This window comes from Bacillus rossius, chromosome 5, assembly GCF_032445375.1.
Source record: "Bacillus rossius redtenbacheri isolate Brsri chromosome 5, Brsri_v3, whole genome shotgun sequence".
Taxonomy (NCBI): domain Eukaryota; kingdom Metazoa; phylum Arthropoda; class Insecta; order Phasmatodea; family Bacillidae; genus Bacillus; species Bacillus rossius.
This window is the reverse complement of record NC_086333.1, coordinates 68441479-68468469: the sequence shown is the minus strand read 5'-3', so window position 1 is coordinate 68468469 and position 26991 is coordinate 68441479. Positions and strand designations below refer to the sequence as shown.

The window sequence follows — 26991 nt, the reverse complement described above, 5'->3', positions numbered from 1 at the left end:
GTATCCGCGCAACTTTCAATACCAAAAAAATCCACAAAGTTAATTTTGTTTCTAGGCCTAGCGTCTTTTATATTTTTTATTTATATATTATTTTCGGTCTTGCGTTATACTGGAGAATGTTAAGGAAGAGAGTTCCTTCTTCACCACTGAATTTTATTTTTTATGTGATAGAAATGATCGATCTGTTAAATGTAAAGATATGTGCCGAAGAACAAACTGAATTCACAGAAAAGTCATTAAACAAATATTAAGCCGTTTGAGTGTGGTGAAGAGCTTTTCATTTGCCTTTGTTTGTGATATTTTCAAACTGCAAAATTTACATGTAAATACTTCCGAAAGAAGCAAGCTTTAGTAACTGTTGTTTTATTTTAAGAATATATGGACTGTACCAATGGAAATATGTTTTACATATTTTTTTTTTTTGCTCTGAAGTCTACTCGCGTTCTCTTAAACCGGCAAAAATTTAACGATGTACTCTTCTCTTGTTAAAAGTTCCAAATGCTTCTCTCTTTTTCCCTGACGTAACACTAAAGACAAAGTAATCCTCGGTAGCAAAATCTTTCGCAACTTTGTATTGTTTATCGATGACTGAAAGCCATCGCGAACTATCTTTGCTGCAGGCGAGCTGAGCTCCGGCTCAGTACGTCTCATATTCTTATGTCTGTTATGTCAAAAAAAAACTGTTCTCTCTAGTTTATCTAAGCATTAAGTTTTCTATGTTTCTCTCTGGGGTACCTTTTTTCCTTCCTTGTTATTTTTCAACATTTAGTTCCTTTATTTGTCAATAGACGATGAGGGAAATGACTAAGGGCTTACTCGTAAGCTCTTGACTTTTGGCTCGAGCATGCAATGGGTGAAAAAATGGGTGAACTGTTAAAAATTCTATTTATCTGAGCTTATTTCAATATTTGTATTTGTTGTAGGTTATATTTCGTGATAAGTATAGATATAAAACGGAGATTTTTCGTTTTAAAAATTTTAAAATTATTTACTTATTTTAAATTGTAAATCACGGGAAAAGTTCTATAGCTATAAATATACAAAATTTAATTAAAGACAATTGGTAAGTAATCAATTGATTTTAAAAACCATGAAATTTTAAATAGTTTCGATTGTAAAAAATTTTCTTTCGAACTTAGAATTTTTTTTATTATTTATTAGTAAATGGATTTTTTTTTATTCTGTTACTAAAATGTGAGCTCTTCACTTAAATTAGTATTTTTCAAACTGTTTTTATTTATGGTTTTTAATTTTTAAATAAATATCTTAGCTCATGGTGTACGGCATATGTTGGGAGTAATGTCGTGAATGGAAATAGCACGTAATTCGCTTGTAACGGAAATGTGTAACAACCACGGTGCAGCCATTTGTGGCGGATGACGTGAACCTAAGTTCACAAATACAAAGAGAAACTTTAGAGTATTAACTGTTTAATGAATTTTAAAAAGATATGCAGTATTTTAATAAAAAAAATCCTTGTCTAAAATCAGGTCCAAACCCTGGACACAGTATTTTTTTTCAAGCCTGTTTTGCTTTTATCGGAGCCGTTTCATTATATAGTTTAACCTTTTACTCTGAAATTCGAATGATTTGATAGTCGACGTTGCTGCTCCGGCAGCGAATTCTAGCGGCGGGTGCGGGAACTGCGTGTGATTCGCGTCGAGAAATGTAGCTGAAAACACAATTTTCGTACATTTATCACGAACGGCGTTATTTTTAAAAAAAATTACGTTCAACTTTGGGGGCCGATTACGTATTTTAAGTTATTTTGCGACATAAGAACACATTAGTTCGCTCGTTAACGATTTGTAAACATTTACTGGTATTTTTTATCTACAATTTTAATTAAAATTTTACAAAACTTCTCTCCGGCGGGGAATCGAACCCCGGTCTCCCGCGTGACAGGCGGGGATACTGATCACTATACTACCGAGGACCACGTGGATATATAGGATCTTAAGATTCATATACATATAAACTTGCTAGTAGTTGTATTTATTTAGTATGCATAATGTTTATTTTCAATTAGTCGTAATTTCGCACGTCAATGATTGCTGGCCAGTACTGAAGGACTAACTCTTTTCTTTTTATTCGGTGTTTGATTTTATTAATAAATTTAATTAGTTGAAATCATTCTGGGGTTAAATATTTGACAAGGCGTTTGGCGCCACATCTAAAAAAATACGACAGTAAATAATGTATTTTTAAAAGACGCGATCAGGCGCACTATGAGTAAATTGCTCACGGTCAGCAAATAATCGTACATCATTTTATGAAATCTGCACATTTGACTTCGGGTCTCTTGGCACCTTCAAGTCGGCATTTTGTGATTCGCCTAGTGTCATTCATAGCCCCTAATACACATAGGGATCGAAAGTGTCAACATTCAGTCAGCTACCTTCACTCTGTGAGCAGTTTGCTCTATGCGCGCCCGATAGCGTATGTTGACCGTGTATCGGGTGTGAACGTCAATCAAATGCGCATCCGATTATTATCGAGTGTTATTACAGTCTGTGCATGTCGCCCGTGTATCCCCGATAGTTTTCGCGCGGTTTCTTTTGAAGTTTGGGTGTAAAGATGAATTGTGTGTAATGCATCTACAATCGAGTGAAGTCAAAATTTAGTATGCTGTACAATGGCTACTAGCTTTGAATATATATACTGTATAGATGTCGCCAGCCCAGGTTAAAATTTCTAATACGGTTTGAGGTAGTTGGTTAATTCACCGCCGCAATCGCCACCATCTCTAGGGCATCGACTTGTGGTGGTCCCTAGCGGACAAGTGTCGAACTCTTCAAACACCCCTTCCCCACCCTCCCACAAACATGCGTTGTCCTCCACCCACCCTCTACCCCACCTCTCATCCCTACAGTTTTGTGACGCACAAACTCCCGTTGAACGACCTTGAGCTGCAGTGAATGTTGGGTGGGGGGTGCGGGGGAATGACAGCGGGCGACAGTGCTGCGCTCTAACGTGTAAATAACAACCTAAGACGATACAGGGCGTTACGGCAGCGCCCTGCAGCGGTGAAGTTTCCAAGCTGCTCATAATACGCTCCTGAAAAACTTAGAGTAAATCCTATCCACTCGCGACTTCTATACAGTATATATATTCAAAGCTACTAGCAAGGATCCAGAGGTATGGTTATCGTGGCTTCGAGAAATAGAAAATGAGGGCTATGACAGTTCCATTAGTGGCAGTGATAATGAAAGTGAACACAGTGAACACAACACTGTTAGTTAACAATCCGAAGCTGAAACAAGTGAACTGGAAATAGGTGAGTGATTTAGGCTGATAATAAATATTATTTGGGAAAAGATAAGAAAACAAAATGGGGTAAACACTTGCCACATCGACCGAGAAGTGTTCGTACAATGGCATGCAATATTGTAACTCATCCTCCTTGCTTCAAGGGTATTGTGAGAAATGCAAATACTATTTTAGACAGCTGGAAATTATTTTTTCCAGAGATTGTTGTAGGTGAAATTGTTGACTGTACCAACAAATACTTAGCAAAAATGAGGTTACGAATTGCACGTGAACGTGACTGTCGAAATACTACGTTAGACGAAATGTATGCTTTCCTGGGTGTTTTGTACCTGGCAGGATTGAAAAAGGCTCAACATCTAAATGTACAAGAACTGTGGGTTGACGATGGGACCGCAACAGATTGTTTCAGAGCTACAATGTCAAAAAAAAGGTTTGCCACACTTAGGGCTCTCAGATTTGATGACCTGGACACTCGACAAGAACGAAAGAAGATTGATAATTTGGCTCCCATTAGGAAAATTTTTGAAGGATTTGTTACCAAATGCGGCAGTTTCTATCAGATTGGGGAATATGTAACAGTCCATTAAATGCTCGAGTCTTTTCGCGGACGTTGCAAATTTCGCCAGTATATTGCAAATAAACCAACAAAATATGGCATCAAGATCTATGCACTAGTTGATGCTCGGATGTTCTACACAAGTGTACTAGAGATATATGCAGGTAAACAGCCTGAGGGTCCATACAAAACTGACAATCGAGCCAGTAGTGTGGTAAAACGCCTAATTGCTCCCATTACAAAAACTGGACGCAATATCACCATGGATAACTATTTCACATCAGTCCGACTTGCAGAAGAACTTTTGAGGGACCACAAACTGACAATCGTTGGCACACTCCGTAAAAATAAGCCAGAAATTCCACCATTGTTCCTGGACACTATAGAAAGGCCAGTCCACAGCAGCATGTTTGGCTTCGGAGAAAAATGCCTCCTAGTTTCGTATGTGCCGATGAAAAGAAAAAATGTGCTGATGATATCTACAATGCATAATAATGACACAATTGATGTATCAACAGGGGAATTGTGTAAACCAGAGGTGATAACATTCTACAACCTTACCAAGGGTGGCGTAGATGTTGTGGATGAGATGAAGTCATACTCAGTGTCAAGAATCAGTAACCGGTGGCCACTTACTGTGTTCTTCACAATAATTAATGTAGTTTGCATAAACAGTTTTGTAATTTACAAGTGCAACACAAATATTACAACAGATCGCCGTGCATACATAAAGACTCTAGCTTTGGACCTCATGAAACCACATTTAGAGACCAGATCTTCCATTCCCACGCTTTCAGGAGAAGTAGTACGCCAAATCAAACATGTTGCTGGCTTAAGTGATGTGGAAAATCAAATGTCACCAGTTCAAGGATTTTGTGGCAGTAGTATAGGAATGGCGGAACTAGATCTGGCGCCGGCGCGTGGTGCCGGTGCCGGTGTCCGCCATCTTGGATTTGTGACGTCACGGCGGCAAAAATTCCTCAAAATTCCTCAAAAATGACTCAAAATGACTCAAAATTTCCCGTTTTAAGAAAAAATTTCCCGTTTTCGAGGGAAAAATTCCCGTTTCGAGGGAAAATTTCCCGATTTAGTCCTTAAAAATCCCAACGGCTAGAAATGTCCTGATAGAGGCTTAAGCATCCTTAACTCAAGCCTCAGTTAAGCCTCTATCAGGATGTGACCTTGACCTTTGACCTTTGACCTTGACCCCGACGGCCATCTTGGATCCACCATCTTGGATGACGTCATTTCGTTTTCTCGAACATTCCGTCATTGTGTTATCGGCCATATTGGATGATGACGTCACCGTTGCAATTTACGTTACGACCGCCATCTTTAACTTTTTTATTTATTATCCGATTTTAATGAAATTTTTTTTAAAAATTATAAAAAAAATTAAATAATAAAATTTTTAATAAAATATTTAAAAAACAAACATTTACAACACGGAGCTCGGAGTCCTCGGTTCAAACACGACGAGTGCAAAAAAAATAAAAATGGCTACCGATCCTTCCCCCCGCGGTGGCTGCAGGCATACTGACTCCCTCCACTTTTTTTTTCAAAGCATATATATCGTCAGGTAGTATGACGTCATGGCCGCCATCTTGTCCTCGTCTGCTGGAAGCCATCATCAGTGTATCGTCGGCGAGAGTGCGCTGACGCCATGTCAGTTTAATTCTTATCCGCTAGAGTGCAGTAATCATTTATTATTGCTGTGACACCCGACATCTTGTCATTTGGCCGCCATCTTGAAAATCCATAATTATTTAGCTAGAAATTCGAGAAAAATTCCAAAATTCATTAAATAAATTTGTAATCTATATACTGCTCGATTAGGTCGACTAAGGTCCTTGGTACGATCTAGGACGATGCAAAAAAATTAAATATAACATCAATTTAACACAATAGTAACAGGTTCGAGGAATTAAACACCACAAGTTCTTTTACAAACATAATATTTATTACATAATTTCTATTCTACTACAGGATCATTTGCGAAAGCCAGCAATCTTATAATCATTTAGTTCCGCAGCGGTGTGAAATGACTAATTCTTAGCTCCAATCGGTTTATACTAGACAGAGTCCAGCCAGAACCTTTACAGACATAGTCCACCTCTTCTTGACAGAGTTTCTGGATACCGTTTTTAACAGTTTGCTTCACATCGTTAGAACTGTAAATTACTGCAGCCGATGTCTTGAATGCACACTTCTTCACTTTGTCATCGAACGGATATGGCTTTCCATATATACAGTCCAACCACAAGTTATATTTCAAAGGTCCGTTTGTTGCTACATCATCAGTAAGCTGATTGATTATCCTCTGTCTGATAGCGTCAAGAAAATTACAAATGTCTTTCGACTCACCTAACGTATTTAAATAATAGTAGTCCTTCAATGTTCCACGAAATGCAGACTGCGCCAAGTAGAAGCCATTATCGTTCACTTGTAATGCGCCGAACACAGTCTTAGGTTTATTTTCCTGTTCAGACGTCATACCAATCGGTTGCTCCACATCGGTTTTCTTGCTTGTACGCTCACGAGCCTTCAACCTAAACCGAGGAGTCGAAATTTCTGCAGGTAGTTCAGCAGTAGGCACACGGACTTCACCTTTACAGTTTTTCGCATGTCGTCGCAAATTATCAATTCTAGTAAACCATTCATGACACTCATCACATCGAAACTTCATGCGAGATGGATTCTTCGTGCATTTGCTCCGCTCATGTCTTCGTGCATCATGAGCAAATGCGAACGACGTATCACAGTAGCTGCAAGGATACCGTGGTGATGAAGACGAACCTTTCAGACCCGATCCAGATACTGGCGTTGCCGCAGTTGCACCATCTCCAGGCATACTCTTATGAACATCAATGCATCGTTGTTGCGCCGAAACCTTTACTTTCTGCCGAACAGCAGGACCTTTGCATGCCTTCATGTGCGTTTTCATATTATCTTTTCTGGCAAACTGCTTATGACATTTCTCACAAACAAACATTTTACGATATAGGTTCTTGGCACATTCTCTATTCTCATGTCGTCGAGCATTGCTGTTATTTGAGAAAATCTTGTCGCAGTAACAGCACCGATGTTCGTTAGTTGTTGCCGATTCGGCATCCATTGAAGTCTCCATTGATGGCGAACCAGCGTTCACCGAGTTTCCCTGTGCAGCCAGCACTAGAGGCATTAAAGTCTCTTCTGCTGGCGGTACCACGTCTGTTGAAGTCTCCTCCAGTGTTGACATCGACGTTGCCAACGGGATCTGCTCCACCATCGTCGACGCTGACGTCATGGTTCCCTCAGTCGATGGTACAACCTCCATCGAGTTCGTCGTTAAAGTCGGTAAAGATGCCATCGAGTTCGCAAGAAAAGGTAATTACGTGATTAATGCACCAGAAGAAACAAACTAGGTGATCCTTACACCGACGACGTCAGTAACAAACTAAGCATCCTGTTGTCTAGAGCTCGCTTATATATACATGCACCGTATGGAACAATACGCTAGTCAAATCAAGAACCATTTACAATAATACTAGAGTCAAAACAACATTAAAAATAGAAGGACCATCAACGAAAAGGCAGCACATTTGGAAGCACCGACAACGAAAAGGCAGCACATTTGGAAGCACCGACAACGAAAAGGCAGCACATTTGGAAGCACCGACAACGAAAAGGCAGCACATTTGGAAGCACCGACAACGAAATGGCAGCACATTTGGAAGCACCGTCATCGAAAAGGCAGCACATTTGGAAGCACCGACAACGTAAAGGCAGCACATTTGGAAGCACCGACAACGTAAAGGCAGCACATTTGGAAGCACCGACTACGAAAAGGCAGCACATTTGGAAGCACCGACAACGTAAAGGCAGCACATTTGGAAGCACCGACTACGAAAAGGTAGCACATTTGGAAGCACCGTCATCGAAAAGGCAGCACATTTGGAAGCACCGACAACGTAAAGGCAGCACATTTGGAAGCACCCACAACGTAAAGGCAGCACATTTGGAAGCACCGACAACGAAAAGGCAGCACATTTGGAAGCACCGACAACGAAAAGGCAGAACATTTGGAAGCACCGACAACGAAAAGGCAGCACATTTGGAAGCACCGACAACGAAAAGGCAGCACATTTGGAAGCACCGACAACGAAAAGGCAGCACATTTGGAAGCACCGACAACGAAAAGGCAGCACATTTGGAAGCACCGACAACGTAAAGACAGCACATTTGGAAGCACCGACAACGAAAAGGCAGCACATTTGGAAGCACCGACAACGAAAAGGCAGCACACTTGGAAGCACCGACAACGAAAAGGCAGCATATTTGGAAACACCGACAACGAAAAGGCAGTACATTTGGAAGCACCGCCAACGAAAAGGCAGCACATTTTGGATGCATCATCGAATAAGGAAGCACATTTGGAAGCTCCATCAACTAAAAAAGGCAAAAAGGAAGCACAAGTTACGAGATCTAAGTCTTAGTAAGAAATCATAATACAAGAAATAAAAACATTACATTCTTATAATTTAAATTATTTATTTTATTGCTTTACATTATACAAATGCAAGTAAAAGAAGTCAATATTGTATGTAGCCAGCATTCCTCAGTTCCTTGAGTATGAAGGATATTTCTTTGATGCACGAATAGTTTCCTGCACAAAGCGAACCATGTAGAAGTCTTAGCCGGTCAACCAATATGTTTGGATCTTTCCATGATGTGTAATCATTCTCTTCTACCACCATCTTCCTTGCACCTTTATAATAAATATTATGATCTCTGGTGTCTTCCGTTTTACCACCAACCTCAGGGTAACTTTCATGTTGGAGACGGTGATCATCACAAGCTTGATCAGATTTATTTAATATATCACGTCGTTTCCATCGTTTCGGTCTCAGGACACCGCCACATTCTTCGATCTTGGCAGCTTTAGGTGCTTCATCATAGTCTATGTCTTTGTCAACAGCCTCAGAGTCACTGTAACAATCACCGTAGAAGGAATCGTTTTCACCCAATTTACCGTAATAATTCGATGTTGATGCATAAACAGTTTCTGCTAGCTTGTAAACTTATCATTGTTGAGCAAAGATAGAGTTCTTGTACAAGCCGGAAATTTATGTATTTTTTTTTATTAATTTATTTTTATTTTTAAATATTTTTTCCTGTAATTTTATGATATCAAAGAAAACATGTGGTGGTTTTCTCCGAGTACTTCTGATTAATCTGGTCAATATTATGATGGTTTTCTCCGTGTGCTCCTGATTATTCTTGTTAATATTATGATGGTTTTCTCCGTGTGCTCCTAATTATTCTTGTCAGTATTTTGATGGTTTTTCCCGTGTGCTCCTGATTATTCTTGACAATATTTTGATGGTTTTTCCCGTGTTCTTGCAATCATTCCTGTGGTTTCTTCAAGTGTTTCTGACTATTCTGAGAAACCGCTCTCTGCATGGATTTTTTTTTGACTAATGAGACATGTCATTTTATTTGGAGTTACATTTAATTCGATAATTTCTGCTACTAAATAAAAACTTGCAATATTTTTATCAGGTGGAATTAAAAAATATCATTACTCAGTCAAATTAATATTACGCCATGAGACATCTGTGGAGCACCAACATGCAAGACGAACTTCCTTTTCCTTGGAGTCTAGCGAAGCCATCCTTCTTTTGCGATCGTTAGTGAGCATCCCGCATCCCGCATAAAAGAACTAAATATTATTTACCTGCAAGCAACATGTGGCGACATCTGTTGTTAAAAGCAGAACTACATGCATAAAGTACTTTTGCATGAGATATATTAATTCTCGCTGATGAAATATGAAAAAATTTCTATTTAAGTATTGAATCTAATTTAAAACACTCAATTGGTATCTGACATTAGTCTCAGTAACTAATATGAATTCCTATTTGGGATCTGACGCTGTATCGAAAGAACATAGGTGTAAGTTTTGCAGTAAAGAGTTTATCTTGAGAAAGAATAAAAGACAACACGAGAAGAATGACTGTGTTAAAAATCCACTGCGCAATATGATAAGTTGTGTTCGATGTAGCAAGTCGTTTACGCGGAGAGAGAGTCTAAAAAGACATGGCAGAACTTGTAGCGCCAAGCCTGCGTACAAGCTAGAGGACAACGATGAATCTACTAGCCTAAGGAAGAGTGATCTGCATTACGACAATAATTTTCTTGGCTCTTCCGATCTCGACAAAGAACTTAAATTGAAGAAGGTTGATGATTTACGGAAGAATGAAGACAGTGGAAGAATCCTTAACGTGAAAAGTGAGAATATATTCCAGCCGAATTCAAGTAGATCTTTCCTACTTTGTAAAAATGATGGACTCCTAAAAAGGAAGCATGAAGACGATGAAGACACTTCAACATCATCAACATCGAATTATTACGGTAAATTGGGTGAAAACGATTCCTTCTACGGTGATTGTTACAGTGACTCTGAGGCTGTTGACAAAGACATAGACTATGATGAAGCACCTAAAGCTGCCAAGATCGAAGAATGTGGCGGTGTCCTGAGACCGAAACGATGGAAACGACGTGATATATTAAATAAATCTGATCAAGCTTGTAATGATCACCATCTCCAACATGAAAGTTACCCTGAGGTTGGTGGTAAAACGGAAGACACCAGAGATCATAATATTTATTATAAAGGTGCAAGGAAGATGGTGGTAGAAGAGAATGATTACACATCATGGAAAGATCCAAACATATTGGTTGACCGGCTAAGACTTCTACATGGTTCGCTTTGTGCAGGAAACTATTCGTGCATCAAAGAAATATCCTTCATACTCAAGGAACTGAGGAATGCTGGCTACATACAATATTGACTTCTTTTACTTGCATTTGTATAATGTAAAGCAATAAATTAAATAATTTAAATTATAAGAATGTAATGTTTTTATTTCTTGTATTATGATTTCTTACTAAGACTTAGATCTCGTAACTTGTGCTTCCTTTTTGCCTTTTTTAGTTGATGGAGCTTCCAAATGTGCTTCCTTATTCGATGATGCATCCAAAATGTGCTGCCTTTTCGTTAGCGGTGCTTCCAAATGTACTGCCTTTTCGTTGTCGGTGTTTCCAAATATGCTGCCTTTTCGTTGTCGGTGCTTCCAAGTGTGCTGCCTTTTCGTTGTCGGTGCTTCCAAATGTGCTGCCTTTTCGTTGTCGGTGCTTCCAAATGTGCTGTCTTTACGTTGTCGGTGCTTCCAAATGTGCTGCCTTTTCGTTGTCGGTGCTTCCAAATGTGCTGCCTTTTCGTTGTCGGTGCTTCCAAATGTGCTGCCTTTTCGTTGTCGGTGCTTCCAAATGTGCTGCCTTTTCGTTGTCGGTGCTTCCAAATGTGCTGCCTTTTCGTTGTCGGTGCTTCCAAATGTGCTGCCTTTTCGTTGTCGGTGCTTCCAAATGTGCTGCCTTTACGTTGTGGGTGCTTCCAAATGTGCTGCCTTTACGTTGTCGGTGCTTCCAAATGTGCTGCCTTTTCGATGACGGTGCTTCCAAATGTGCTGCCTTTTCGTAGTCGGTGCTTCCAAATGTGCTGCCTTTACGTTGTCGGTGCTTCCAAATGTGCTGCCTTTTCGTAGTCGGTGCTTCCAAATGTGCTGCCTTTACGTTGTCGGTGCTTCCAAATGTGCTGCCTTTACGTTGTCGGTGCTTCCAAATGTGCTGCCTTTTTGATGACGGTGCTTCCAAATGTGCTGCCATTTCGTTGTCGGTGCTTCCAAATGTGCTGCCTTTTCGTTGTCGGTGCTTCCAAATGTGCTGCCTTTTCGTTGTCGGTGCTTCCAAATGTGCTGCCTTTTCGTTGTCGGTGCTTCCAAATGTGCTGCCTTTTCGTTGATGGTCCTTCTATTTTTAATGTTGTTTTGACTCTAGTATTATTGTAAATGGTTCTTGATTTGACTAGCGTATTGTTCCATACGGTGCATGTATATATAAGCGAGCTCTAGACAACAGGATGCTTAGTTTGTTATTGACGTCGTCGGTGTAAGGATCACCTAGTTTGTTTCTTCTGGTGCATTAATCACGTAATTACCTGTTCTTACGAACTCGATGGCATCTTTACCGACTTTAACGACGAACTCGATGGAGGTTGTACCATCGACTGAGGGAACCATGACGTCAGCGTCGACGATGGTGGAGCAGATCCCGTTGGCAACGTCGATGTCAACACTGGAGGAGACTTCAACAGACGTGGTACCGCCAGCAGAAGAGACTTTAATGCCTCTAGTGCTGGCTGCACAGGGAAACTCGGTGAACGCTGGTTCGCCATCAATGGAGACTTCAATGGATGCCGAATCGGCAACAACTAACGAACATCGGTGCTGTTACTGCGACAAGATTTTCTCAAATAACAGCAATGCTCGACGACATGAGAATAGAGAATGTGCCAAGAACCTATATCGTAAAATGTTTGTTTGTGAGAAATGTCATAAGCAGTTTGCCAGAAAAGATAATATAAAAACGCACATGAAGGCATGCAAAGGTCCTGCTGTTCGGCAGAAAGTAAAGGTTTCGGCGCAACAACGATGCATTGATGTTCATAAGAGTATGCCTGGAGATGGTGCAACTGCGGCAACGCCAGTATCTGGATCGGGTCTGAAAGGTTCGTCTTCATCACCACGGTATCCTTGCAGCTACTGTGATACGTCGTTCGCATTTGCTCATGATGCACGAAGACATGAGCGGAGCAAATGCACAAAGAATCCATCTCGCATGAAGTTTCGATGTGATGAGTGTCATGAATGGTTTACTAGAATTGATAATTTGCGACGACATGCGAAAAACTGTAAAGGTGAAGTCCGTGTGCCTACTGCTGAACTACCTGCAGAAATTTCGACTCCTCGGTTTAGGTTGAAGGCTCGTGAGCGTACAAGCAAGAAAACCGATGTGGAGCAACCGATTGGTATGACGTCTGAACAGGAAAATAAACCTAAGACTGTGTTCGGCGCATTACAAGTGAACGATAATGGCTTCTACTTGGCGCAGTCTGCATTTCGTGGAACATTGAAGGACTACTATTATTTAAATACGTTAGGTGAGTCGAAAGACATTTGTAATTTTCTTGACGCTATCAGACAGAGGATAATCAATCAGCTTACTGATGATGTAGCAACAAACGGACCTTTGAAATATAACTTGTGGTTGGACTGTATATATGGAAAGCCATATCCGTTCGATGACAAAGTGAAGAAGTGTGCATTCAAGACATCGGCTGCAGTAATTTACAGTTCTAACGATGTGAAGCAAACTGTTAAAAACGGTATCCAGAAACTCTGTCAAGAAGAGGTGGACTATGTCTGTAAAGGTTCTGGCTGGACTCTGTCTAGTATAAACCGATTGGAGCTAAGAATTAGTCATTTCACACCGCTGCGGAACTAAATGATTATAAGATTGCTGGCTTTCGCAAATGATCCTGTAGTAGAATAGAAATTATGTAATAAATATTATGTTTGTAAAAGAACTTGTGGTGTTTAATTCCTCGAACCTGTTACTATTGTGTTAAATTGATGTTATATTTAATTTTTTTGCATCGTCCTAGATCGTACCAAGGACCTTAGTCGACCTAATCGAGCAGTATATAGATTACAAATTTATTTAATGAATTTTGGAATTTTTCTCGAATTTCTAGCTAAATAATTATGGATTTTCAAGATGGCGGCCAAATGACAAGATGTCGGGTGTCACAGCAATAATAAATGATTACTGCACTCTAGCGGATAAGAATTAAACTGACATGGCGTCAGCGCACTCTCGCCGACGATACACTGATGATGGCTTCCAGCAGACGAGGACAAGATGGCGGCCATGACGTCATACTACCTGACGATATATATGCTTTGGAAAAAAAGTGGAGGGAGTCAGTATGCCTGCAGCCACCGCGGGGGGAAGGATCGGTAGCCATTTTTATTTTTTTTGCACTCGTCGGGTTTGAACCGAGGACTCCGAGCTCCGTGTTGTAAATGTTTGTTTTTTAAATATTTTATTAAAAATTTTATTATTTAATTTTTTTTATAATTTTTAAAAAAAAATTTCATTAAAATCGGATAATAAATAAAAAAGTTAAAGATGGCGGTCGTAACGTAAATTGCAACGGTGACGTCATCATCCAATATGGCCGATAACACAATGACGGAATGTTCGAGAAAACGAAATGACGTCATCCAAGATGGTGGATCCAAGATGGCCGTCGGGGTCAAGGTCAAAGGTCAAAGGTCAAGGTCACATCCTGATAGAGGCTTAACTGAGGCTTGAGTTAAGGATGCTTAAGCCTCTATCAGGACATTTCTAGCCGTTGGGATTTTTAAGGACTAAATCGGGAAATTTTCCCTCGAAACGGGAATTTTTCCCTCGAAAACGGGAAATTTTTTCTTAAAACGGGAAATTTTGAGTCATTTTGAGTCATTTTTGAGGAATTTTGAGGAATTTTTGCCGCCGTGACGTCACAAATCCAAGATGGCGGACACCGGCACCGGCACCACGCGCCGGCGCCAGATCTAGTTCCGCCATTCCTATACTACTTGTGGCCTATGTCCAAGACGCAAGAACAGGCAAACTAAGAAGATTTGTGCAAAATGTGCCATACCAATATGCAATGAACACACAACATTCACTTGCGTGAGATGTGTGGGTGGTGATAAAAGTGATGAAGACTAAGACACTAGTAATGTGACACAATGAGATGTATAGGGACAGACTAAAAATTAGCTCTTGCGAGTTATTTACCTATTATTATGTTGATTTAAGTTATATTTATAAAGGTTTTACTACGGCCTCTGTAGCTATTCAGCATGACTGTATTTTAGTTCGATTTCTTTTTTCAATATTATGATACTTTCAATGTGGATTTTACCTAACAATATTTTTTATGTTAGATTACTATAGATGAAGAGTCACGAAGGATATTTGCAAATAATAATTATAAATAGTAGTGAAGTTGAATTTTATGTGAACTTCTTTAATTGTATCTTTAAAAAATATAGTGATGATTTAATACTACAATACAAGATACGCATTGCAGTGCATTCATAAATGTGCAAATTAAAGATGTGTAAATATTTTTTTCAGCATTAAACACTAATAAGTATTTCATTTGAATCATCATTTGAAACTTCTAGTATATAAAACATGTTATTTAACTAAAATCTCGCATTTTGACAGAATAGTCACAACTGTTGCTGCCGTGAGCAAAATGCTCAATGCGCGCCCTATCACGGAACTTTTTATAGTGCGCCCGATCGCGAGTTAAAATTTTACAAAGTTTCTCCCCGGCGGGGAATCGAACCCAGGTCTCCCGCGTGACAGGCGGGGATACTGACCACTATACTACCGAGGACCACGTGTTTTACTGAGCTCTTAAGAGGCCACTCCAGTGTTTCAGGGGCAATACGCAACCCGCGTTAACCTCATAAGATTCAATGCTATTTTCATTTTGCTTATAACTAATTAACTAATATAGATTTCGAAATGATGCTTGCTTGATATGTAAGACAACGATGCTCTTATCAAAGCACCTTTCTTCAAAAACGTGCATAAATTATGGTTTTATACTAATCTTTACTAAATGCATAAGTGTATTGTCTAGGTTTCAACCATAATTTATGCACGTTTTTGAAGAAAGGGGCTTTGATAAGAGCATCGTTGTCTTACATGTCAAGCAAGCATCTTTTCGAAATCTATATTAGTTAATTAGTTATAAGCAAAATGAAAATAGCATTGAATCTTATGAGGTTAACGCGGGTTGCGTAGTGCCCCTGAAACACTGGAGTGGCCTCTTAAGATTGGTATAAATGTACACTTGCTAGTAGTTATATTTATTTAGTAGTCTATGCATAAAGTTTATTTTTAATTAGTCGTAATTTGGCAGGTCAATGATCGCTGGCCAGTACTGAAAGACTCACTCTTTTTTTTAATTAATTCGTTTTTTGATTTTATTAATAAATTTAATTAGTTGAATTTAAAAAAAAGGAAGTTTTACGTTTAGGTATGCTCACTGATACCATATGTAAAACCACATTAGTGGCCTTCACACGGGATCAATACACAAAACATTAAATTCTGTATAAATTCTACCTTGGGATTTGGTAAAAAAAAAAAAAAATACCTATTAGAGAATTTTCTTATGATTCATTTAAGGAAATCTGCTCTCGTTACCAGAGAATAATCGATACTCGAATGCGTGTATAATGATTTCCCAAATTTCTCCATATTCGGTGCCTAATCTATTTTACAACAAATGAACTTATTTAGCGTGTGTTAGTAAGGTTTTTGAAGTGTAAACATCTTAGCTCTCAGTATACAACATTTAGTAGGAGTAATTCCGTGAAAATGTAATTGAAGTCAATGAGCGGAAATGTGAAAACAAAATGGTGGACCCACGCGTAATAACATAAACCTCTTGTGTAATCTCTTTCGTAAATATTAGGGGACATGCCAAGATATATTGGTGTGCAAAATGTAACTTTATGATAGTGAAACTACCGTGATATTTTGTAAACTAAAATAGTTATAGTAAAAACAATTTCACGTTTAAAAATACGTCAGTCAACTGGCTTTATAATTATTATAATACATATTCCACTTCTTAAAACCCAATAGTCAGTAACACAGCGGTAGAGCGCGCACTTTTTGACCTCGAAGGACGTGGTGAAAATCTCGTCACTATAATTTTTTTAATAAAATAATAATATAATAATAAAATAATAATTTTGAATCAGCTCAATAAGTTTAAGGTTAGTTTGTATTTACAGACTGATTTCAGTCATTTATGGAGGAAAAATAAACAAATATACAAACATATAATTAGTGTTATAATATTTGTTTTAAATGTTTTAGGTTAAATTACATTAGTAATACCATAGAAGTATAAATTCTAACGTTTGCGGAAACTATATATGATGTACTGTTTACATAGTGAATTTCAACATGATAGTATTTTAATAAAATTTATTTGTGGAAATTCAAGTCCAAAGCAGGAGTTTAGGATTTTCTCAAAAGTTTTTTCCCCTTTTATAGGAGCCGTTTCTAAATTTATACCATTTCAGGTTGTTTCGTGCTGCTATCTGCGCGTGATGGTGGCAAGCAACTTTTACTATTCATGCAACGAATTCTAGCGACGAGCGCAGAAAGTGCGACCGTAATCCGTGTCCAGACGTTTTGTCTCGTTACCGATGTTAGATTTTTACACATCATTGGCAAGTACCGAAAGACTCACACAATTTTTTTTTGTACTCTGCGTTAATCTTCAGTAGGCTTGAGACTTGTAATTGACCACTTCAGTTTATTGAAGTATTCCCACTTATATTATAAACGTGAAAGTTTGGGTGTTTGGATGTTTAGATATTTAAATATTTGACTGTTTGATACTCAATCACACCTGATACGCTAAACGGTTTTCAATGAAATTCTGCACACAGCTAGCTCATATCCTGGAGTAGAACATAGGCTACATATAATTATGAAATTGCATTACTTTGGGAGTGAAAAAGATGTAAGTTCTGTTTTATAATAGAAAATCATAGGAGGTAAGTCATAGACATACAAACAGTTAGTGTGTGTAATTTCCCTGTGTCCACCACACGGTCAAGTGTATAATAAGGTCTGGCAACTTCCTATCCTTCTCCTTTGTGAGACCTGTCGGCTTAGTGGAGCTCGCGGCGGCTAGCGAACTAACGGCGCTAATAACAGTTTAGTTCTGAACTTCGTTAATAGATGGCGTTGCCTTTAATCTGAAACGTGCAGTCGTTTAGCACGTCCGTCACGTCTTGCTAAGGGGTTACCTGCCTTCCCACAAACTGGAGATGGAGTTTGGCATCCCGGTTTAGCTGATGCGTAATCACGATGCACTGAGATTGTGCAACGGTACCAGGCTGTGCATCACAGAGTTGGGGAGAAACATCATAAAAGAGACTATTCTCGTTCCAATAATTTACCTTTATAAATTAAGAGGCTGCAATTCCTGCTAAGTTAGCATTTACAATGGCAATAAGTCCCAGTTCCATACATTGTAAGTAGCAGGAATTCATTTGGATAATGCATGCTTCTCTCATAGTCAGCTCTATATTGATTGTTCAAGAGTATAGTGTGGCCCAAATCTTGTTCATACTGGCGGAAAATAATAAATCATTTAATTTTGTTTACAGAAATGTATTGTATTGACCTATGGGTGTTAAGAAACAATATAAATTTTCCGAATATAATCATGTCAATGAAGTCAAAACTGCAGTACAAATCAGACTAATTTTTTCCCCCCTCAATATTCATTCCCTTCTGTATCCAATTATGAAATTCACTCAAACGAAGTCGCGGGAATATTCGTATCATACAATGAGATATTTAATCTATACTAAAAATTTAAAAAAAGGCTTACACATAACGACTTTATAAGATATCATTCTTAAACGGTTTTGTTACTTAGTATACACCTGAAAATTTATTGCGCCAATTTCGTTATTAAAAATGTTAGAAATAAATCACGTACTTTCCTTATATATGTTAAATATAAGCAATTCTCTGAAACTGCTTGAGCGAAGCTGTAGGTTGTTAGCTCGTGAAATATATGATAGGTGCGATTATTTACAAGTTGCTGTCCCATCAGAACTGAGCTTTCATTTCGTATTCTTAAAGTAATTTTTTTTTTTCATTTCATATTCTTAAAGTAAATTTGGTTCGATGCAGTGGGCATTTTAGATTACTTTACACGGGTCTTTATTTACATTTCACACTAAAAATTCTGGCGGAGGCATGATGGAAACGTGCCCAGATTATTACCCCCCCCCCCCCCCCCCGGCCGGCCACCAACAAGGTGAATTGTCGTGAGTGGGAAACGTAGCGGAGTTTCAGTAAACCAGTGGGTTTTCTTGTAGTGCTCCCCACCTATTTGTTCCGTCCATGCTCCAATCTTTACATCACACTACACTAAAATTTCAGCTGTAAAATTTATATATCAATTTACAAAATTTAAACAATGTGTTGATTGCATACTCTATGGAATTTCTACGCATCTAAGTAGAAAAACAAAAGACGTTCTGAGAATAAACCACAGGGATAGCATCTACCAATATTCACTCTACGCAATTTTGCCTAAAAGCAATAGTTCCTCTGCGCAATATTTATTCTACACAATATTTACTCTACATAAATACACTACCCAATATTTACTCTACACGAAACTCACTCACTCTACGCAGTATAAACAATATTTTCTCAACGCAATATTTATGCTGCATAAAATACAATCTACACAATATTTACTGTACATAATATTCGCTCTACAAAATACTCACTCTGCGTAATATTTTCTCTACACAATATTCAATTTATATGCAATATCCCTTCTTTGCACTATTCACTAAACGCAATATTCACTCTATAGTTTGTGCTGTTTTACGTGACAAGAAATATATTATGAAGAGAAAAGTTTTTAAAAAAAATTTGTTCAAGGTTGCAGTGTTTATTTTTCCAACGGCTCCGGTCGGGGACAGAAGCTCGTTCCTTACTTGAATGGACCAATCAGCAATCAAGTGCTGTTTCACACAGCTTCCTTGATTCGTCTGAAACAAATAAGCTCATTAAATGAATTTGTTCCGTCTGTAAAAGAGAAAAAAAAATAACAAGTTACAGTGATTTATGAACTAAGTTGGCGTTCAAATATTTCGTGGCAAATTATCCTTAGGGAAAATAAATGTTCGCTAATTCATTCCGTAGCAAGTTAGATTGATAAGATACGTGCATCCTCTCAACTACATCAATTTAGTGGCTGGACCCACATTCTCTCGACTAGCCCTGGACGAACCTGAGCCAGGAGTAAATAGGTAAACGCAGTTTCATAGAATCTTGTGATACTCATGGAAATGCTGACAATGCTAACTCGCCAATGGACACGCTAAATTGGTTTTAAGAATGCTGTACCATAACGAGTCTAATCCTGTGTGCATTTAAAATGGGCATTTACTCTCTCTTTCCAAAGCATGATTTCTGCGATTAGCGCAGTCCTTGTTTCGATGTGCTTTGTTGCCAGATACACACCATAGAGCAAAACAGTGTTAAACACAACTTTGTAATATTGTAATAAATATCATTTTAAAAATATATCTGAAACATTACATTCTCTACAACAAAATTTTGAATGAGAAGTTTGGAAATACATTTTCCAGTTGTAGTTTTTCAAGATCATCATCTGATAATATTCAATTTTTATTTCTAAGGAGTCGTAATTGAAAAACGTCATCTTTGTTTCAAATGTATTTTTTCATTATTTTTTATCTAATTTTAAATGATTTTTTTTTTCTCTTTTTAAGTATCCCGAACCGCTAATCGGAATTGGATTAAATTTTGCGCACAGCTAGCTCACAACCCGGATAAACACATAGTCTACATTATAACACATATAGTTATGAAATTTTATCCATTAGGGAGTTAAAAGGATGTAAATCCTGTTTTATAATAAGAACTCATCGAAGGTAAGTCATACACATACAGACAGTGAGTGTGTATCAGTTACCTGTGTCCGCCACACGGTCATATAGTAAGGTCTGGCAAACTTCCTATCCTTCTCCTTGACGAGACCCGTCCGCTTAGTGGAGCTCGCGGCGGCTAGCGAACTAACGGCGATAATAATAGGTTCAGTTCTGAACTTCGTGAATAGACTCCGTTGCCTTGAAGTTGAAACGTACAGTCATTTAGCGCGTCCGTCACGTCTTGCGTAGGGGTCACCTGCCTTCCCACAAACTGGAGATGGAGTTTGGCATCCCGGTTTAGCTGATTCGTGATCACGATGCACCGAGATTGTGCAACGGTACCAGGCTGCGCATCACAGAGTTGGGTACAAACACCATGAAGGAGATTATTCTCACCGGAGCAGCTGAAGGAGAGATGGTGTTGATTCTCCGCATTCCACAATAAGTCCCAGTAACTTACCATTACAATTTAAGTGCTGCAATTTCTGCTAAATTTGACATTTAGGTACAATGACAATTAATAAGTTCCAGGGCCAAACAGTGAAAGTGACAGGAATTCATTTCGGGCACTCTACGCTTCTCGCATGGACGGCTCTGTGTTGGTTGTTTTGGAGTATTAAGTGTCCGAAACTTTTTATATATTCTGCCGGAAAATAACAAATCACGTAATTTTGTCTATAGTTATACCTTGCATTACATTACGAGTGTTGAAACAGTACAAATGTTGCGAATCTGCCGTGTCAATGAAGTGCTCACTATATGCAATACGCAACAGGCGCATTACAGGCAGTCGCCGAGGCGACACCAAAGCGAATTTCACAGGAGAGAGAAGTGCGTGAATAACGATGAAGTGAAAATGAACGAAGAATCGAGATAAAACAAAAAGGAAGAGACGTTTGATGGACGAAGGCGTTACCAAGACGCTACAAACACGAGTGGAAATGAAGATTATATGGGAGCGAGATGGGTGAAAGAAACTGGGGGCGGGGTGGAATGGGGAATCGCGATGCAGAAACAAGGGCCGGTCGAATGAGCGACACTCAATGAACGAGTATCGCAGGGATTGATGACAGCGAGTTACGCGCTCCCAGAGGAAAATAATGCCAAAGGAAATCGATCACAGATAAACAGCAGCTACCCCGATATTTAGCATGCGCAATGCTACGTCTGACGAGAATTGTATTTCGCTGCACAGGAATCAATACAAAGTTTAAAGACGAAAATTCGGAAACAGAACCACTAACCCATGCGGCGTCTTTTTAAATGCTTTTCGTGAGCAGGCACCACTCGGTATCACAAGCAGTTTTCAAATCACTGTGTTTTTTTATTATTCTCTGAGGCTCTGCATACCGTATGTGCGCCCTTGTAGACACCCAACATGTGGTTCTCAACTTCATATTTATTAATCCTGTAAGAATTTACGAACTTATGTTTGATTTGTAGATTCCATAATTGTTAAGTTCAAGAGAAGTAAACTAGCCTTAACTTCGCCTTATTAAGATCATGATCGTTATTAAATACAGACGTCTCCATAGTGTTTGCACCCGACTGCCTGGGAGCCAGTTTTCAGCTCAGGGTGAACGTACCGCGAATGGCGGCTTGTTATGGGGGTAGGAGGATGGGGTTGTCTGGCTGGGGCGCAACATCATCGCCAAACCTTCGTGGGGAGGGGTGGTTTGATAGAGGGGGAGGTGGGTGTTGACTGCTGTCGTAACCACCCCTCTCCCCTCACGCAACACCTAGCCACTAACCCCTTTTCCTGACTTCCCTGGTACAACAGCGCGAACCCCTGTCCCTTTTCCCTGTACACCCTGGCTGTTCCTTCCAAACACCCAGCACCGAGCACCGAACACCGAACACCGAACACCGAACACCGAACACGACCGGGCCACAGCTGACTCTACAGTCTCTCTCTCTCTCTCTATCTCTCTCTCTCTATCTCTCTCTCTCTCTGTGTTAGGTTCGACTTAGGGGGCGAACACTCTATACAGGGCCTACGAAGCTCTCATTTGAAGTTAGTCCCTATGCTACCACCGTCCTCGAAATAAAGCACCGACCAGTATGCTTTAAAATTAATTTTTATTCTACCGGTAATAACTATTTTTCGACAACTTTGAAAAATCATTTTAGATGTTTAACACCTCAGCCTTCGTTATACGTCATTTGGTAGGAGTAATTCCGTGAATGGAACGGAAGTCTCATGGAATGGAAATTTGTAACCGCGATGCTGCCATCGGTGGTGGATGGCGCGAAATAAAGTTCAAAAATCAATGAGGAGATTTATTGTATTAACTGTTCAATGAATTTTAACCTTATGGATAGTGTTTTAATTAAATTCCTTGTCAAAAATCAGGTCCAAAGACGAGGTTTAGTGGGTTTTTTTTCCAGGTCTTTTTTGCTTTTATAGGAGCCGTTCTATTAAACAATTTTTAAAAAAACGGCATGTAAATCGAATGATTCAATCGTCGACGCAGCCGTTCCGGCAGTGAATTCTAGCGGCCGATGCGGAAACTACGTCTGATTCGCGTGAATAAATGTAGTTTAAAATACAATTTGCGTATATTTATAACGCTCGGCAATATTTTAAGCAATTCTACGTTAAAATTTTGTGTCCGAGTTTCGTATTATAAGTGTGTTTGCAACATGAGAATGCATGAATTTGCTCATTACCATTACTGGCGAAGATTTAAAGATTTTTATTTTTTTATAAAGAACTTGAAAATGATTCCAGCTCGACCATGTGATCTCTTAGGTATTTCTGTGGGAAAAAAAAATATTTTATAATAAAGTGGTGGGCGTTTTATATATTACCTCCTATCCAAATAAATTAAAGTATGTATAATTTATGTTTTTTTATATTATGTATCCTAGAAGCAAACAACACTTGTAATTGAAACTTGTTAGATTGACTCGTGTAAGTGACAGTTTTCATGAACAAGTTTTGGTATACTTTTTACTGACAAATAGCTTCATTTTTCTAAAAATATATGTGAAACATTTGTTCGTGACAATTTTGAGCTTACAGGTGCTTATTTCTTACAAATGTTACTTACAAGACTTGCAGGTACCTTTGTGAAACAGGCTCTCTCGTGGAAGCGACCCACTATGTCGAATGAGTTTTTTGTCACTAACTCCATTGACCATGATTTTGAGCGCTTACAGAAGTTCTTTAGTAATACCACAAAAAAATATGAGTTGAACTACTGTTACTCTTTTTGTAACTGAACGAAAGACAGGTTAGAAAAATTATTTTGTGTAACTTTGCAAAAACGTGAAATTTTTGAGAAAAAAAACCCCTTCGGTTAGAATCCCGATTTTGTTTTACAGTGTACGAAGTTGGAATCCGCTGTGATTTCTTCTCACGTCCAAGCGTGTGTAATTACGAAGGACTCGTCGTTTATTTGAGCTAAAAGAAAAAAAAACCTCCATCGTGAGAGTCCGTTTGTTCGCAGTAATTTCCTCTTTGGCCTTTGCATAGTTCCCCCGCGGAGACGAGGAATTCTAGGCTCAGCCGCTACTGCCGCGTCTCCAGAGGACAGAGGTCTCCCGCGGCCCGGCGCTCAAGGGCGGCATCAGGTTAGGGTCGCCAGCGACTGTCGACCTTAGCGCCGTCCTCGCTGCGCACGCTCGCTAAGGGACTGCGCTCGTACAGCAGGCGTATCCTGGGGCTGGCGGATTCATGCTCTGGGTTGTCCCAGCACCTCCCGTGGTGGAAGTCACCTGAATAGCAATACAGGATTAACTTCGCACGTTAACGAACACAATAAAACAAAACAAAGTCCAATTATTGAATATTTGATTGTCTTTTCCTTGGTTCAGAAAAAAATTGTGCTTGGATGAAACATCAAATCAAACTAAAATTATGAACCCAATTTCGTAAGGAAATACTTAGTATTGAAGTAGCTTGGCTTCTGGGTTGTAGCCGTGTTCTTTGGGCAAATAATTCACGAACTTTTCGGTCGACATTGCAGTCGCCATCATCAGTAGGGAGCAGTTACCTACTGATGATGGCGACTGCAATGTCGACCGAAACGTTGGTGAATTATTTGCCAAGGACACGGCTACAACCCAGAAGCCAAGCTACTTCAGACAATGGCCGTGAAAGCCTGCGAACAATACTTAGTATTATCTCTAAAAACGGATATCATTTATGAAAAAAATAACCATCCATGTGTAGTACAAAAAGTTACAATATCTTTCTTGGTAAGTGGTTTCCAAAGGAATTTTTTTTTTTTTGTAAAAGTGCAGAACATTCGTGTATAAATCTGTGCATGAATGTGTAGAGTATTGACTGGTATCTCAAAATAACGTGAATTTCACAGTCTCGACCAGTACCGCGAACGACATTTGGAAAGAATGATGGTACGGACGTATGCCACGTTCAAAGTGTTCCACGAGTAACCACTGCCCCGCGTGTGTATGCCATCCCATACCAATAATAGTTAACGCGCAGCACTCAAACTATCCATGCCACTATTAATATTCACGCCCGGAGAACGCGGTTATTGCGGTGCGACATCCACGCCATTAACAACACTTGCACAGTTGAATGTCGTTCAACCGCGGTCGTTAATTTACACGCTTTATCGCGCGGTTGAAATTATCAGCGAAATGTTTCCTCGTTTTCACCTGCACAGCGTGCGCGAAAAATAATGCGGCAATAAATAAATGAGAGAAATCTGTAAACCAGTTTTTTTTTTCATTATATTTTGTTACTCAACCACAAATTTTTCATTTTTTTTTTTTTTTCAGAGCTCGTTTTTTCAGTAAAATCCCGTAATAGAAGTTCGTCCAGTTCATTAAGTCCACTCTATGTTCGAATACCGCCAAATGCAGTAGCACCATTACACCCTGTTCGTTATAATGTGTCACTTTTTTTACAGGTTCTACAGCGAACTTTTAACAGCTTAAAATTTAGACAAAATAACATAGGCCTACACTTTTTTATGATGTGTCTGAGCTTATAGCTTATTATGCATCAATAGTAATTTTGTTAAATTTTTAAAAACAATTAGCTCTTAGAATCAGAGTGTAGCTAGAGAATCTATTTTTAAAAAATTAACACTTTTTTTTCAGGGGCGTACTCAGAATTTAATTTCGGAAACAAAAGGGGGGAAAGGAGAATAGAACCACTTTTCCGGCTGTTTGCTTTCAAATTATTTCCGTTTGTTGGTGGGAATGATAGATTTTTTTAGGATTTTGGTGATGCGGAAGGGAAACGTCCCCACCATCGTCCAACGCCCACGTTATCTCGGCCCCCGCCTTTTTTTTTTCTGAACAGAAAATGCCCTTTTTCATGTTTACACTCGACTCTCTCCATTCAGGCTGGAACAATCCTGGTTCAAGCTCGGTTCTCTTGTAAGCGAAAACGCACGAGGACAAGGGATGAGGGAAGTTGGACAATCGTAAACCTACGCGTGAATTTCGATTTCTCTAGATTGCTCTTCAAAGGTTGGCTTCGCTCAAGCAGTTTCAGTGCTTTACTGTCACTTTACAATTGTAAAAAAATCATGCAAGCCAAACGTTTTTTAACTAAAAAGAAATAGACACAGTAAGATTTTAGTTGTGTATAGTAAGTATATCATTTATAACAAAACCATTAAAAATTATATTTTCTGAAATGGCGATTCGTAGGCCGGTGTAATTTTTTTGTATAGATTTATTACCTAATTTCATAACTACCATTTAAGTGTATTCGAGAATATATTTTACCTTGATGAAATCACACATAGCTTTTTTTCATTTCATAAATAACCAATTTAAAAAAAATTGTGATGGAACCTTAATGACGACATTGTAAAAGTTAAGGATCTCTGCGGACAACCATCCACAAATTACTTACTGGAGGACATCTGTATAAAAAATATTGGGTTTCAGAAGGAGTGATAGAACTTCTGTGCAAACCATGCAAACAAAATACTCGAAAACGTGTCCTGGCCGTAGACTAGAGATAGGGTTTCAGGAGCACAAATTAAAACTGAATGACGCCATTTTGGAAGTTAAGGAATCCAGCGGAAACTGCGCAACAATACACGTATCTGATCTTGGACATGTTATGGTCTTAAAAGTATAGTATATATATATATATATTGCGATCTTTAGTTCGATACCTGATGAGATGATTCGTCCCCCGTCCAAAAAAAAAATAGTACCGAGAGAGATAGATGAACGAAAGAATAAGACAGAGAGTAAATATATATAAGTATCCTATACAGTCGGCTTTGACTGCCTTGCATTTTATATTTGCTACCAGCGCGGTCACGTTCCTCCTCGTTCAACCAGCAGCGTAGAGAGCGCTGTTGAGACGGTCCCTCCATTTCCCGCATAGATAGCGCTACCTGTTATGAATTTCATATTCATTCCAGAGATTTGGCGTGTTCCAAATGGCAGAATTGTTTGGAGAAACAGTAACACGCACATTTTTTTTTCTTTACCGTGAATTTCAACAGTGAATAATATTCATTTATAAAATTGTCTTTCTTTCTCTCTGTACCTGCCGTTTCACCTCTTACGATTGTTACACTCCTCAGTCATAACAGAGTAAACCCAAGTTATGTTACAACCTTGTTACAATTCACTCTCCTGATGACAGGGGGACAACAAGTGGATCTTTTGGTTTCAGAAGGCAAAATAATTATTTAGTCTATATCTTAGTACCTCTGTTTTTATTATACTTCTGGTTATTTTCACATTGGATATATTATA

At 39.0% G+C, this 26991-nt stretch overlaps 1 protein-coding gene and 1 non-coding gene across 2 annotated transcripts in view; one reads left to right on the top strand and one right to left on the bottom strand.

Moving 5' to 3' along the window:
• The window catches only part of LOC134532290 (neuroligin-2-like), a 116937-nt gene that overhangs the window by 34746 nt on the left and 55200 nt on the right, over positions 1-26991 (top strand). The window lies entirely within an intron of this gene.
• Positions 15093-15164, bottom strand: Trnad-guc (transfer RNA aspartic acid (anticodon GUC)). The gene has a single exon. It is a non-coding gene; the product is annotated as a tRNA-Asp (tRNA).